Consider the following 16,456-nt stretch of genomic DNA (forward strand, 5'->3'; position numbering starts at 1 on the left):
GTGGTGGTGACATCAGACAAAGACTGTGGGTCACTTTAACTCAATAGAAAAAGACGAAGACCTTGCTCTTTCCACACATGTTCAGGATCAAAGAAAATCGATTTTAACAAAGAGTAGAACCAGCTTTGGAAGAGAGGCAGAGTTCTTTTCTTCCTTTTGATACTAAGAAGAACACATGGTCCCACACACAGACCCAAAGCAGTCAGTTGTTAAGTGCAAAGAGAAGCCCAAGAACTTAGGGCGAATAAAAACATACTGAGAACAGAGGTAAAAAGGGACCTTGAAAGGAAACTAAAAGACTATGTAACAACAACAAAAAATGGCTAACAACCATATTTAGCAAAAGCAGATAGGGGACCACTTGGTCTTACACAACACATTCCCCCTTTCAGCCCCACACTGGGCAGTCAGGGCCATGGACACACAGGCCTCCCGAACCCCCACCCAACCAACTTTCTGAACCATTTCATCTGTCTAACTCTACTTCTTTTTTTTTGAAGAAGAAGAAGATCAGCCCTGAGCTAACATCTGCCACCAACTCTCCTCTTTTTGCTGAGGAAGACTGGTCCTGAGCTAACATCTGTGCCCATCTTCCTCTACTTTATATGTGGGACACCTGCCACAGCATGGCTTGATGAGCAGTGTGTAGGTCCACACCTGGGATCTGAACCAGCGAACCCTGGGCAGGGGAGCACGCAAAGTTAACTGCTACACCACCAGGCCAGTCCCCCCCCGACTCCAACTCTACTGTGTGATATAGGTCTGATCTTTCTGGTTTTGACCCTATGACAATTTTTTCCAACCAGAACTTTGTCTCGCCTCCCAGACTTAATGCTTGGCTTTGAGCATTTGCTTTCCTTGACCAAGATTTAGACAATCTTCTGGGAGTCCTGACTCCGGTGGATTCATCCATGTTCAGCCTGGCCCAGGGATGTCACTCCTCACTATGACTCAGGGAAAAGTGTTCTGTTCTGTTTTGGTGTCTCTTCCTTTTCTCAGATGTATCCCTCAAGACTAAGCCTAAAAATAAGGCTCTAGTGTTGATTTCAGGCTCACAAATGGCTAGACAAGCTTCACATTAAGAAGGAATTTTTAAATATAATGAGAAAGCAAAACACATTAAATGCTTTCAAAGTCCTCTAATTCCATTGCAATACGCCAACTGACTCAAGAGCCATATTTTTTTTTCCCGTGTTGTGTGAGAAAAAAACATGTGGTCCTGTCACAAGATGTTCTACACGTCACAGAAATTGCAGTATTATTTTTTTGGAAGAATTCCTGAAAAAGAGAAAAAGCATCTGTTTCCTGTGTTTGTCACGCTACAGAACGAAATGCAAAATGGATGGTGGGTTACAGAGGGGGCATCTATTTTTCCCTTGGATAGGAATGCTGAGATGGAGCATCAACTTGGAGCCATCCTGGGGTTAAGTAGTATGGACGGGGACTGTGATGTTGTACGTGTACAATTCTTGTCCTGAGCCAGGGCAATTCCCGGTCACCTCCATCGTCACCTCACTGCCACAGGGGTGCAGGAGTGCCATGGTAAAACCGCACTGACCTGGCTTCTGCTTACTGACTCTGACCTTGGGCAAGTCCTGTAAGCTTTTGGAGCCTGTGTCTCCACTTGTAAGAGGGGAATAGTAATACCTATTGTTTATTATTAAGGCAGCTGTTAGGGTTGAACTGCATCCTCCAAAAAGATATACTGAATTCCTAACCCCTAGTACCTCCGAAGGTGACCTTATTTGGAAATAGGGTCATTGCACTGTAATAAGTTAAGATGAGGTCATCCTGGAGTAGGGTGGGCCCTTTATCCAATGTGTCTGGTATCCTTCTGAGAGGGAAAATGGCCATGTGAAGACACAAACACACAAGGAGAACACCATGTGGCTATGGAGGCGGAGACTGGAGTGATGCAGCTGCAAGCCAAGGAACGTGAATGGCGGCCGGCCCCCACCTGAAGCCAGGAGGAGGCAAGGAAAGGTTCTCCGCAACGCGTCTCCGAGGGAGCATGGCCCTGCCCCGCTTCTGGACTTGCAGCCTGCAGAGCTCGAAGACAATAAAGTGGTGTTGCTTTAAACCACCCAGTTTGCGGTAGTTTGTTACAGCAACCCTCGGAAACTAAAACAGTGGTGGAGGAATAATTTATTTATTGTGTGTGTGTGTTTTAATTGCAGAGGAAACACATTTAGAATAAACCAGGTAGGCAAGAAGAAAACAAGGTAACTTTTCTTATGTATCTAAACCAAGGAAATGACATTATTTCCCCCGGCGCTGACGTTGCCTATCTAAACTCACCTCCCCACTCACTCTGCTCCACCTCACTGGCCTCCTGGCTGTGTGTGGAATGCCCCACCATGTTCCCTCCTTAGGACCCTGGCATCGGTTGCTTCCTCTGCCCGGAACACACCAGGGCTAACCCCTGACTTCCTGTCTTTCCTCCATGAGACCGGCCCTGGCCGCTCCATTTAACACTGCAATTTGTACTTCCGCCCACCCAGCACTCCCAATTCCCCTGACTCGGCCCTACTTTTTCTTTTTTCCATATTCTTATCGGCTTCTAATATCCTAGTAATTTATTTATTTCTATATCACGTGCATTATTTGTTATCTGTCGCCCTCCCTGCTAGAACACAAGCTCCATGAGGTGAGGGATCTTTGTCTGTTTTGTTCACTGACGTGAACAAGCATCCAGAACAGTACCTACTTTATAATAAGTGCTCAACAGACTGTTTTTAAGAATCCATTTATTTTTAATTAACCACTTCACAATTACAGAAGCTGTACACGCGCATTGTAAAACGTTAAAAAAAAATTTAAAACTTCAAGTTCCTACCATCCAATGATATCTCCCAAATTATGATAAACCAGAATGATTTTTATCTTCTTTTAAGTGACTCCCTAAGGAATTCTGTCTCTTGAGGAAAAACGTCATAGTAGGGATAACACCCACCTTACAAGGCTTAGTAAGTGGATTGAAAGAAATAATGTATTCAAATCCTTAACATAATGCTTGCCATAACAACAAATACAGGTAGTTGTTATTTTCTTTTCTTTGATCTTATCTTTAGCTTCTGTCCTTTCCCCCAACTTCCAAAAAGCAGGTAACAGATACCTGCAGCCAAAAGAATGTTATGATGTTGTTCTTACAGGGGGGCAAGTGGGGAATGCTGTCCACTCCAACACTCAAGACTAAGTCCCCAAATCACAGTACTAGGCTCTGTGATCCAAAAACACCATGAGACAGAAGGTCACTAACTATTCCACAGGATTTCATAACAGCAACAAAACAATAAACAATGATAATTACATTTTTATATTACACTTTCCCATTTGCAAAGCATTTTTACATGACATTTTCTTTTATAGATGAAAGAACTGGGGCTCAGAGAATTTAAGAGATTTGTCCAAATTTACTCAGTTGGTAAGAAGATAATCAATGACAGGATCTTTTAACTTGATATTTAGCAAAAAATGCACTATCAATGTCTAGAGTCCCACTCACAATAAATGAAATCTTCCTTAGTATTTTCTCCAAAAGCTACTTCCTTCCCCATCCTCTAAACAAATGACTTACCTGTCGTGATAGCCACACGTCCTTTCCTTGTTGGATGGCTCTCCACCAAAATTTCCTTCTTGTAAAAAGGAGAATTCACCTTCAGTGGTAAGTGTGTCAGGAAATGGGGTACATTGTCAAGACAGCCAGGGAATCACTGCTCTTGCGAACTGTTGAGAAAAAACAAAACATCAAGAGCTTTATATCTTCAATCCTCTCTGGGAACGCCTTCAAAATGAATCTCCTTTCCATTCCTTGGCAGAAATCAGTACAAAAGAGTTTTTTGCTGAGGTATCCAATTTGATTTAATAATATTAAATTTGAATTCCTTAGCCTAAAATTATTCTAGGGGCTTAAAAGCATTTATCATAAACTGTTCCCACTTTTGAAGGAGGTGAAAGAATCCTATCCACAAATTTGAGGCTCCCACGCTTCTTACATACGGAATTCTCATATTTATTCTTCATGGTAGTTTAGCTAAAATTCAAGGAGCTAAAGACACAAATTCAACCTAGCAGAGAAGTGAAGGCAGTATTCATTAGATTACTTCATTCCTCCCCCAGAGGTAGTGAAGGCACCTTTTTATTCAAATACCAATCACAGAGTTAATTAGGTCGATGGGCTTCCTGTGGGTAGGGCAAGCACAATCCCTTCTAAACATGCTGGAAGGAAAACTGTGACACGATGACTCTAGCTTTTAACTGGAATGGAGATGGGAAACATCCAGAAAACAACCCCAGATTCAGATATGCCCTTTGTAAAGCCCAGGAAAAGAAGACAACTTTCTGGGGTAATGATACAGGAAGCAATCACTGCAAATCTCAGGATGACAATGGCTGGCTGGCCTTGTGAGGAGTTCACTGTGTGGGCTTGGAGAAGGGTTCCCTGTTCTGGCTATGAGGGACTATCTTGTATCAAACTAACTTCCCATTAAACACAACTAGAAGAGCTGAATAAAATGATTCTTAAAATCTGTTTGAAGGCATTGGAGTGCCACCAAGGCAGCCAGGACATGAGAGGCCAAGATCTTAGGGAGAAGGAAAATAAAACTGAGTTAAGTCATTGTACCACTTTTTCTCTCAAAACATCCACTGATTTTTAAGAGTCACAGGGCAAAACTGCTGAGAAGCCAAGCAGAAAGCAGCTGCTTGGAGGCACATAAAGTGAGCAGACCTTTTGGCAGACTCACAAGCCTGAGGAGATCCCAAAGAGAAGGGAAGTGCAGAGAAGCCAGCTTGACATTCTGCCTCTCTAAGCATCTGCTAATTGATAAACGATGTAAACCAAGCAGAAAGCAACAGTTAAGAGGCTGGGGAGTTAAACAGAGCTTTTGACAGCTTCATGATGCTGGAGCAATGCAAAATAGAGTTCAGGGCCCACCAAAAATAGAAGGAGCCCAAGTAAATATCCCACGCTTTTAGTTATTTAACTGAAATCCCATGCATCCCCTTGAAGGCTGCATCCTAGGATGAAAGCCTAAAAAATACCAGAACTAAGCCTCAAATCGATTCAGTCCCTCATCGGTTTAAGGAGATCTGCCATACTCTAACTGCCTATCAGAAGCAAAAGTAAGCCCTCCAGAGAAAGATACCATCATCCACAGTATCTACAATTCTTTAACGTCCTGCATTCAATCAACAACTACTAGGCATACCCGGGCAGAGGGCCAAGAAAGAAAGAGATAATAAAAACACACCCAGAAGTGACCCAGATAGAGTCATAGGATATAGTCTTTAAAATAACTATGATTAATATGTTCAAAGTTATAAAGATTGTAGAAGATTTTTAACACACATCTCTCAGTAACTCACAGAACAAGCCAAAAAAAAAGAGTAAAGGTATAAAAGATTTGAACAACACAACTAACAAACTCAACCTTGCTAATCTATTTAGAATACTGTACCCAACAATAGCGACTACATATTCTTTTAAGGTACACACGAAACATTTACAGAAATTAACCACATGTGGGTCATAAAGGAAGTTTCAAGCAATTTCAACAAGTGGAAATCACAGGGTACTTATTTGAACAAATAATTTTGAAGTAATATAGATTCACAGGAAATTGCAAAAATAGTATCATTTTTTAAATTGAAGTAAAATTCACTGCTTTTAAGTGTAAAATTTGATACATTTTGATAAAAGAATCTGTGTAACCACCAATGAAATAAAAATATAGAACATTTCAAATCATCATTCCAGAAAGTTCCCTCATGTCTCTTCTAGTCAATCCTCACATCCCAAAGGCCACCACTGTTCTCATTTCAATTATCATGGATTAATTTTGCTTGTTCCTGAGCTTCACACAAAAGTGCTCATTTGGTATATTCTTTTCTATCTGGCTTTATTGACTCAGCATAATGTCTTGGAGATTCAGCCACACTGTTGAGTATATCAATAGTTTACTCCTTTTTATTGCTGATCAATAGTCCATTGTATGAAAATATCACAACTTTTTAATATATTCTCTGGTGGATGGGTATTGTTTCCCTTTTAGAGCGATCATGACTAAAGCTGCAATAAATATTCTTGTACTAATCTTTTTGTGAACACGTGTTTTCATTTCTCTTGGGTAAATACCTAGGAGTAGAGCTGCTAGGTTATAGGATTGATGAATGTTTATCTTTAGAAGAAACTGCCAAACATTCTTCCAAAATGGCTGTATCATTTTATATTCCCATCAGTAACACACGAGAGTTCCAGCTTACACAGCCTCATCAATATTTGGTGTTGGCAGACTTTTCCTTTGAGCCATTGCAGTGTGAGGTTTTGATCTGCACTTCCCTAGTGACTAATGATGATACCTTTTTGTATATCTTCTTTTGTGCAGTGTCTGTTCAAGTCTTTTGACCACTTTTTAAAATTTAATTAAATTTTTATTGAGGTAACATTGATTTATAACATTATATAAATTGCAAGTGTACAGCATTATATTTCAACCCCTTCATAGACTACATTGTGTTCATTACCCAAAGTCTAGTTGCCATCTGTCACCATATTTATGTGCCCTTTTGCCCTCCCCCTCCCCCATGTCCATTTTTTAAATTGTAGTTTTTTTAGTATTGGTTTACAGGAGTTCTTTATACATTCTGATGTCAGTCTTTTATCAAATATATGTATTACATATATTTTCACCCAATTTGTGATTTGCCTTTTTAATTTTTATCAGTCTTTCGATGAGCAGAAGTTTTTAATATTGATGAACTCTAATTTATCAATTTTTTCTTTATGTTTGATGCTTTCAGTGTCCTTTAAGAAATCTCTGCCTACTTAAAAGTCTAAAAGATATTGTCCTATTTTTTTCTAGAAGTTTTATAGTTTCAGCTTTATTATCTAACTCAAATTAATTTTTGTGTCTGGCATAAAGTAGGGGTAAGAGGTTAATTTTCCCCCCAACTTGTTCCAGCAACATTTGTTGAAAAGACTTCCCTTACCCCACTGAATTGTCATAGCACCTTTGTCGAACATTAATTGACGTATGTCACAGTATGCTTTCAATTAAGCTGGAAGTCAACAGAAAAACGACAACCAGAGAATTGTCAAATGTTTGAAAATTAAGCACTACACAGCTAAATAGCATGCATGTGTCAAAGAAGAAATCACCAGCGCAATTAGAAAAAATTTTTGACTTAAGTAACAATGAAATGATCACAAATAAAAAATAGTGACATGCAGCCAAAGCTATATTAAAAAAAGTTTGGAGATCAATCATCTATATACTCATCTCATGGAATTAGAAAAAGAACAGAGAAATAAATCCAAAGAAAAAAAGAGGAAGTAAACAGTAACAACAAGAGCAGAAATAAATGAACTAGAAAACAACCATAAATAGAAAAAATCAACAAAGGCAAAAACTTGGTTCTTTGAAAAAGACTAATAACCCTGATAAACCCTTCAGCAGGCCCTCAAAAGAGAACCAAAGCTTTTCATCTCAGCTTCATTACTTAAGATTCTTCCCCCCACAACACTGATTTCAGACCAATTGTCTCCTCAGCTCCCCTATTATTGTTCCCAAAGACAAGCACAGGGTCTGTTTTGCTTCTAAGAGTTTTGTTTTTATTCTTTACAGAGAAACAAATAGAGAATAACAGAAATCAACATGTGGATGTTGCACAGGTTCCAGAATCTCGAATATGAGCTCTTCGTCAGCAACATTATGAGGTTAAAACAATGATGATCTAATATTTGACAAGCCATCAGCCTTCAACATGTCAATAAGACTATCTGAAATACTGATTTACATCCACTATTATGAGTGAATTTCATTCTAAGTGCACGTTGCGCCTTAAAAGGGCACACATCACTATAAAGCCAAGGTGATTGGCAAGACATTTTAAAATTAAGACTCCAGAATGTGAATACAAATCTCTCTATATTTTTCACGGACGTTAAATCTCTGCAATACTCAGTACAATACTTAGTATTTTTGAAAATAAGTATTTTCAAACAAAAGACAAAAAGCCACACACTATCTGTGAAATATTTGTTCTCCCTGCCACTGTAAAAAATGATTTACTTAATACCCAAATATCAAGCACTTCTATTAATAATTTATTGATAAATAATGCACAGATAAAAATCTGGCAATCAAACTCATTCTTTAGTTAATAGTTAAAGAAAATGTTGGTAGATTTTTGAGGAAATAAATATTAAAAAATTACTCAACATGCAAAATTTATATTATTGGGTGAAAGTACAGACGTTTCTGTCTCACTAACGAAATATAGAAAGAACTACTTTTTAATGAGCCACTAAAGAAAGAAGTATAGCAGAGGAAATATATGTTCTAATAACAGATGACTTCTTCAATAAAAACAATGTTTTAGGGGCCCAGCCCCGTGTCCAAGTGGTTAAGTTCGCACGCTCCACTGAGGCGGCCCAGGGTTTTGCCAGTTCGGATCCTGAGCGCGGACATGGCACCGCTCATCAGGCCACGCTGAGGCGGTGTCCCACATGCCACAACTAGAAGGACCTGTAACTAAGATATACAACCATGTGCCGGGGGTATTTGGGGAGAAAAAGCAAAAAAGAAAAAAAAAACCCAATGTTTTATGGAGAACCTATACACATTAATTGAGTAGAGTGAAGAAAGGAGTCCAGGAAAAGATACTACCACGCATGAAACGCATTCATCGTATCATTCATAGGCAAGCTATTATAGAAAAGAAGTTGAATCTAGAAGAGGCATTTTGTCATTGGTATGGTCAGTTTAGTAGAATCATTATAAAACCCTGTAACAAGATGGAGGGTCACCATGAAAACCTTTTCTACTACATAGCGGTTCCTTGGTTCCTTCACACCACTGCTCCAAGAAGAGTTGTCAAATTTTAAGTTGCGTCACATTTTTTCTTTTACAAATCGACAAGTGTTATAAAATATCCTGACCGCCTCAGTGACGCCAATTGACTGTCAGCTGTATATGCTTCAGAAGAGATATTTTTGCTGTAAAAAAAATGACATGTTTAATCTGTTATGTTTTTTTGTTCCAAAAAATATTTTCTAAAGAGCAATACTGCTAACAGCCATTTGTTATTTCCCTTTCTGATAAAGCTGATGCTTTAACAATGAATGATAAAGTCACTACTTTTCAAAGAAATTTATTCTAGGGAAAGAATATTTTGCAAAGGGGCGTTTGGAGAGGTTTCCATCAGGTGATTTTGTTGTTGCCGCAAGTGATGAAAGTCATCACCTTGAGGAGTCATCCTTGACTTCTTCCTTACTCGCAATTCCCACAATTAACTGTCGGCAAATTTTGTTCAATCTACTCTCAAAATGCATCAAGAACACAATCACTTCTCGTCGTCGACAATGCTACCAGAGGAGTCCTGGCCACCATAATCTCACAGCAACAGATTCCTAGTTGATCTGCCTGCATGTACTCCTCTCCCGACTCCTTCACCACACCTCTGCCCCCAGCAGCCAGAGTCACCCTCTTAACACCCACGTCAGATGAGGCCACCATCTGCTCAAAGCCATCTAACGGTTTCTCATCTGTCTCAGGGTAAAAGCCACTTTCCCTACAATGGCCTCAAGTCCCTACGTGATTTGACCACTACCTCACTGACACCGTTTCCTGTTACCCTCTTCTTGACTTAACCTACTCCAGCCCCAACGGTGCTGTGCTGTGCCTCAAAGAGGTCAGGGCCTTTGCACTGGCTGTTTCCTTTGCCTGAAAGATGTCCCCAGATATCTTCCTTCACCTCCTTCAGATGTTTATTTAAATATCACTTTTCCACGAGGTCTTCCCTGGTCTCCCAGCCACCATGGCAACTACTATCAACACTTCCCTTCCCCTTCGTTGCTTTATTTTTCTCTTTAATGCTTATCACCGTCTAACATGTTTTAACTATACTTGTTTATTTGTTCATTGCCTATCTCCCTCTCCCACTGAATGAGGGCAGCAAGTTTTGTCTGTCATATGTTCACGGTTCTATCTCCAAAGCCTAGGACAATGACCAGCAGTAATACTTGAATATGTGACTGCTGAAAGAATGAGCAGTCTATGAAAACCTTCACATCTGCATACTTAAAAAACTTGGAAAGAGAGGTTTCTAAATCTTCCAAATGAAGAAGTTTAATGAGTTTGAAGCATTGTTAGAAATATAAAAATGTAATGTCTTAATTTTAATTTGCAAGAACAAAGGAATGACATGGGAAAGTAAAATTTATTAGCTGCACTGAAACAAGAATCTTGGCACAGCTGGTGGATGTGCTTTAAAAACATGTATTATGATTTACTAAGTTCAGTCAAAGATGTTCTCCTATTTGGATCAACATCTCTTTCTTAGTTATCTTTTTTAGCTACTAAAATCAACTATGAAAGTAAACTGACCTTATAACCACACCATCAAATGTCCATATCACAGTGTTAAATTAAAATAAAGTAAAGCAAAAAATAATGACATATATTCAATTACAACGCTCTCAGGGAACAAAGGGAATTTTTTGGCACTGTTAAAAAATTTAAATATTTTATCTTTATCTCACGCTTGATAATTTCAATTTTGTGAATGTTTTATGATACTCAAAATATTCATATATTCAACATTTGTAAACAAACAAACATTTGTAGGAAGTGCATCTTCATTTACAGCTTGGAAACCTCTGTGCTAGAGGCTCAGGAAGGAGGGAAGGACACATCTTGCCCTAGTTGATGGACACAGAAAAATCATGGGATAATCACCACAGCTTAGTATCATAATACTTATGATAAAACGTCCTCTATGGGGCTGGCCCGGTGGCGCAGCAGTTAAGTGCACACATTCCGCTTCAGCGGCCCGGGGTTCACCAGTTTGGATCCCGGGTGTGGACATGGCACCGCTTGGCACACCATGCTGTGGTAGGCATCCCACATATAAAGGAGAGGAAGATGGGCAGGGATGTTACCTTAGGGCCAGTCTTCCTCAGCAAAAAGAGGAGGATTGGCAGCAGTTAGCTCAGGTCTAGTCTTCCTCAAAAAAACAAAAAAACAAAAAAACACGCCCTCTATGACTTGGTCTCTGCCCTCCTCTGCAGCTTTGTCCCTCACGACTCCCTAGACACTCACACTCTACAAAGTGCATGCTCCAGCAACAGCTAACTTCAGGTAATGTGTCAGGCACAACTCTTGATTCTGGACTCTTTGCTTGGATCTAGGGTTGCCATGTAAAATACCGACTGGCCAGTTAAATTTAAATTTCAAATGAATAACATAATTTTTAGTATAAGTATGTCTCATGCAATATTTTGGGGTCATGTATTTTATCTGGCAACTCTGTGCTAAGGAAACCCATGAGTAGAGGCCCTAACTCAGACAGAATTGGAAATGTTTCCCAAAAGAGGTAATACTGGAGATGATAATCGTCTCCCACTTCCTTTTCTTAGGGTGAATGAACTCTTAAAGGGATAAAACATTGGTGGCAATTTAACAGTAACAATCGTGGAGAATATCTTGGCTAATTTACTAAGATTTTATAATAAAAGTGGAGTGGGAAATCTTAAGATAACAGTATCATACTGTGTTTGTTAGGATTCATTTAGTGGCAAGTAACAGAAACAGACTTAAGCAAGCTTGAGAAAAAATAGAATTTATTATAATTATACTTAGGTATTTAAACAGAACCTTGGGAATAGGTGTACAGCCTGGCTACAGACAAAAGTTTAAAACCTGGAACTACAGATCATTTCTTACATCTGCTTCTCTCTGTGTCCCTACTTTTTTCTCTCTTGACAGGTCTTTTTGTTCCTCTAGTACTCAGCCCATAAGGCAGCCAGAAGATGGTCACGCCACATCTTTTAGATCTCTTCTGTTCAACAGTACCGTCCAGATTACGGTTGAAACCTATTAATTCCAATTCAAAATTTTCACAAGAAGGACTCTAATTAGGCCCCACTTGGGTCAGTACTATTTATCACAGTCTGAGAGAGTTACATTGTGTTAAAATGGGTTCCAAGGAATCACCCCTGGAGAATGGGGGTAGGGAGACTGCAATTCTCAAAGAAAAAGGAATTGAAGGTATTGAAGTTTGGGCAAACACCACAAAAGGGCATCCAGTACACACATCCAAGTGTGGGCTACACAGAACACTCACATATATCACCATCAGCTTCATCATCACCACCCACTGCCACCACCACCTCTATATCACCTACCTCCACAACCTCTGCCACTATCACCACCACCCACCAGTTAGCATCACCTCCATCACTTTCACATGGTGCACATTCTTCTCTCAACCTCCACTGCGGTAATCCTTTACTGGCTTTAAGGAAGCAATAAGGCAACTAAAGACTGAGGACTTTGTCACTGGATACATCTTCCTAATGTACGCTGGATGTCAGTCTGCTCAACAGGATTATCACACAAGGACAGACAAAAGCATCTAGAACTTTGTTTTAAAAATCAGCAGGACATCAAGAGGCTATAAGTAAATGGTTCACAGTGTTTAACATTTTAAGTTAGATTAAAATAAACTGAAATAAGAAGAAAAAAGTGCATTATTACTTATCCCTTCTAGTATTTCTTTCTTTTGGTTCAAGTTCGCCAGAACAAGATTAAAAAACACAATATGTTTCTCATCCACACTCCAAAAGCAAACACAAAAAAGAAACAGTCATCGTGGGAAGTCATTTTTTGGATGGCTGAATCAAGAATAATGATCAATATCGATTTCCTTAAGAAAACAGTAATGGCAAAAGGTAGCAGCAGAAGAGCAAAAAAGGAAAAAAAGACATTCCTCAAAAAATTGTTCTTCCTCTCAACTGTTTATCCTCCTGTTAGTGGCAACTGAGAAAAAAAGTTCAAATAAAGTGATGCAGCAGAACTTTCTAGAGGGCACTCCCCTTAACCCACCAACTGCTGAAAGAGAGCTCATCCTCTGTCCTAAAGAAGACTCCTTCTTTCACAGGACCAGGGCATGGACCAGCGATGGAGATCCCTATGATTCTCAGCCCTTGAAGGCCTAGCTCAAATCACATGCTCTTTATCATTTTCATTAGTCATTTAGGATGGCATTTAATATTCACTATTAACCTAACTTATTAGTGCAATATATCTCATTCTAAAGAAAGCACTTGCTTTATGCTCGGTTGACTCATTCACAGTAATTATATTCTATAAAGTACCCACGGATATCGGTACCTAACATGGAACCACTGCTCCTAGGGGAAATACGGGGTTAGGTTCCTGAGAGGCCCTGGTTACAACATTTTCATCAAATGATCAACACATATACATAGTCTTACTTCATGTGTGCTCCTGTTTAAAGACAGCTTATTTAATATATATTATTAATTCCTTAACATTGAACTCACGGCCAACAGCCCTATAACTCATGCGTGAATGAAGCTTATCTAACATATGTACAGTAGTCCCTCCTTATCCATGGTTTTGCTTTCTGCTGTTTCAGTTACCTGAGGTCAATTGCAGCTGAAAATAACGCTATGTCACAATGCACACGTCATTCACCTCACATCATCTCATCACGCAGGCATTGTATCAGGCCCCATTATCACAAGAAGGGTGAGTATAGAACAGTAAGATATTTTGAGAGAAAGAAACTACATTCACATAGCTTTTATTACACTATATTGTTATAATTGTTCTATTTTATTATTACTTATTGTTAATCTCTTATTGTGTGTAATTTTTATAAATTAAACTTTATCATAGGATATATGTATAGAAAAAAATACAGAATATGTGAGGTTTGGTACTATTCCCAGTTTCAAGCATCCACTGGGGGTCTTGGATCATATCCTCCACAGATAAGGAGGGCTACTGTTTTTCTCCATAAAGTACATCACAGCCTTCTTTGCACTTAAGGAACACTAAACAGCACTTTGGTGCTATGCTGGGGGGTCATTTAAAACAGCGAAATCACCAACAAAAAAACATAAAAACGCAAAAAATATGGCACCTAAGTAGATTGGAAAAAGGACACTTGATTATGGTATGAGATTGGGAACAAGAAGGCAGAGCATTGCCCTTTTTGATCTCAACTGGGAACATGCATGTCGGGTGGCGTAAATTTTTTGCTGCTCTGTGCATGTCTGCAAATGACCACTGAAGTGTCATAAGTAATGATTTTAGGGTTATAAATAAATTTTAGCTAGGCAAATTGGCAAATATGGAATCTGAGAATAATAATATTGACTGTATATATAGTTCCAAGTCCGCAATTTTCCTTTCTTAAATTTCTTCCCATTTAGACAAAAGAGGCCTGGTGAAACTCCAAGTAAATTTAATGACAAGGTTTTAGCTCAACTAAACTAGCTACACAGAAGCCTAGCTACTGTTCAGGTAGCAATTTACAACTTGTCCTATGTTGAACATTTAGGTTTGGAAGCCTTGCCCCATCTCTATTCATGTCCTTTCTCATATCCTCAGGAGGAACTTTACAGAATACTTCAAATGTTAGCAGTTTGTTTGTAATCCAAGAATACAAGAAGAAAAGCAGCAACAAGGCCATAATGTTTGGTATCATACCCTGGGGAGTGAAAGGGAAGAGGAAGGAGAGGGAAGAACAATGTCATCCTTCTGTGGACCCAGAGTACGCATATCCAGGTACAATCCTTTGAATAAATTGAAAAGTGAACATTTTCCATTTGCCATGGCCACATATAGGATATTTCACAGCCCCTGCTGTCTGTGGGGTCTGCTGTAGAAAACAAGTGCTAAGAATCAGTTTCCTGTATTTCAAGCTCTCAGTCCAGCAGTCAGGAAGGCCGGGTGTCAGGACCACATCTCTAGGATTTGTTTACTCCTGTAAGTCATGATGCCTGTGACCTGCCACTTGAGAACAGATTGTAATAGAGAAACTGCAGCTGAATTACTCTGAAGGTTTCTGCCCAGGAGTAATAACTATGCTGCTGGTTCTGGACAGGTGGAATTAGGTTTCTGTCTGGGTGACTTCAGCTTTGCAGGCAGATACAACACAGTCACTTTGAACAGTGTATTCTCAGCCCATTCCCAACAGCAGTTGGCAAGACAAGCTGTGATACTAGTTTTGGAGGCTCTCAGTGGACAGAGGACCAGAGTAGTAATACTATCTATCTGACTTTCCCTCCTCTAAGGACCCCGACCTGACAGCAGGATGCAGTAGGAATGATCTGGACTTTAGGCCAGCAGACCAGATTCCAGTCTTGGCTGGATGTGAAATTATACTGTGATGCTTTGGAAAAAAAAAAGGATATATCAGTGATGTCAGCAATGCGGCGGAGTCAGCTGTTCCCTTTATCTCTCCCACTTTGAATTAGAACTAAATGAACATTCACTAATCAAGAGAGGATACCCAAACAGCACACAGGATGCTTGAGAGATGCATGCAGCTATAACCTGAAGGTGGATGGACTACCCCGGGGGAGGCGGTGGAGATAGGTGAGCACTCTCTGGCCTCCCAGCAGTCCTGTGCATGCATGCAACCGCTGTCTCGGCTGGTGTGAGCACCCATAGTACCACTGCAGCTCCAAGGGTGGGAGCACACATAGGCATGAATGTGGGAACAGGTCATGGCAGCACTGAGCCCCGACGTGATCACTTTCCTGTCTGGTAGGAGAGCCCACAGTGCTGCTGTGGTCCCAAAGAGTGGCCCAGGATTGGACCCCATGAGGAAGCCCTGCCCTCCAAGCACAGCAGCTGGTGTCACTGTAAGAAGAGAAGGCAGTGAATCTACACACATGGGTGAACGATTTCCTGGCTGCTGCGAATGCCCACAGTACCACTGCAGCCCTGAAGGTGGGACCATGCCTTGGCGCAACTGTGGGAGCAGGCAGCAGCAGCCCTGAGCCCCAGCACGATTGCTTTTCAATCCAGTGGGAGAGTCCATATTGCTGCTGCAGTCCCAAGGAGTGGTCCAGGCTTGGACCCATGAGGAAGGCCCGCCCACCAAACACAGCAGCCTGTACGACTTTAAGGAGAGGCAGCAGCAGATCTACTTGCCCAGGTGAATGCTCTCCCAGTTGGCACAAGCATCCATAAAACCCCAAACTTCCAGCAGACAAAGTGGGATCAGAAATACAGCTCCTGCTTCCCCTCAGTGCTCCGCAAGTGGAATCTGTGACCTGATGCGACCACAAATGCCCTGGCAAAAGATTAGTTCATCAAACACCATGAGAAACTACAGCAACAATTCAGAATGGAAGGAGAATGACAATTCTCCAGAAACCAACCCTGAAGTCACAGAAATTTACAATCTTAATGACAGAGAATTCAAAATAGCTGTCATAAGAAACTCAACAAGCTACAAGAATACTCAGAAAGATGCTTCAATGAACTCAGGAATAAAATTAATAAGAAGAAGGAATACTTCACCAAAGAGATTGAAACTATTTAAAAAAACCAAGCTGAAATTCTGGATATGAAGAACACAATTAATGAAATAAAAAATAATCTAGAATCCTTAAAAAATAGAGTTGATGGGT

At 40.1% G+C, this 16,456-nt stretch overlaps 1 protein-coding gene across 7 annotated transcripts in view; it reads right to left on the minus strand.

Moving 5' to 3' along the window:
• CRACD (capping protein inhibiting regulator of actin dynamics) overlaps window positions 1-16,456 on the minus strand; it is a 286,413-nt gene that overhangs the window by 147,698 nt on the left and 122,259 nt on the right. For all 7 annotated transcript variants that reach the window (XM_070505796.1, XM_070505795.1, XM_070505793.1 and 4 more), the window contains exon 2: window positions 3,578-3,726. The gene's annotated coding sequence lies outside the window, so the exon portion shown is untranslated. The remainder of the gene's footprint in view (window positions 1-3,577; window positions 3,727-16,456) is intronic.

The sequence above is a fragment of the Equus asinus genome, chromosome 3, assembly GCF_041296235.1.
Source record: "Equus asinus isolate D_3611 breed Donkey chromosome 3, EquAss-T2T_v2, whole genome shotgun sequence".
In the NCBI taxonomy this organism is placed as follows: Eukaryota; Metazoa; Chordata; class Mammalia; order Perissodactyla; family Equidae; genus Equus; species Equus asinus.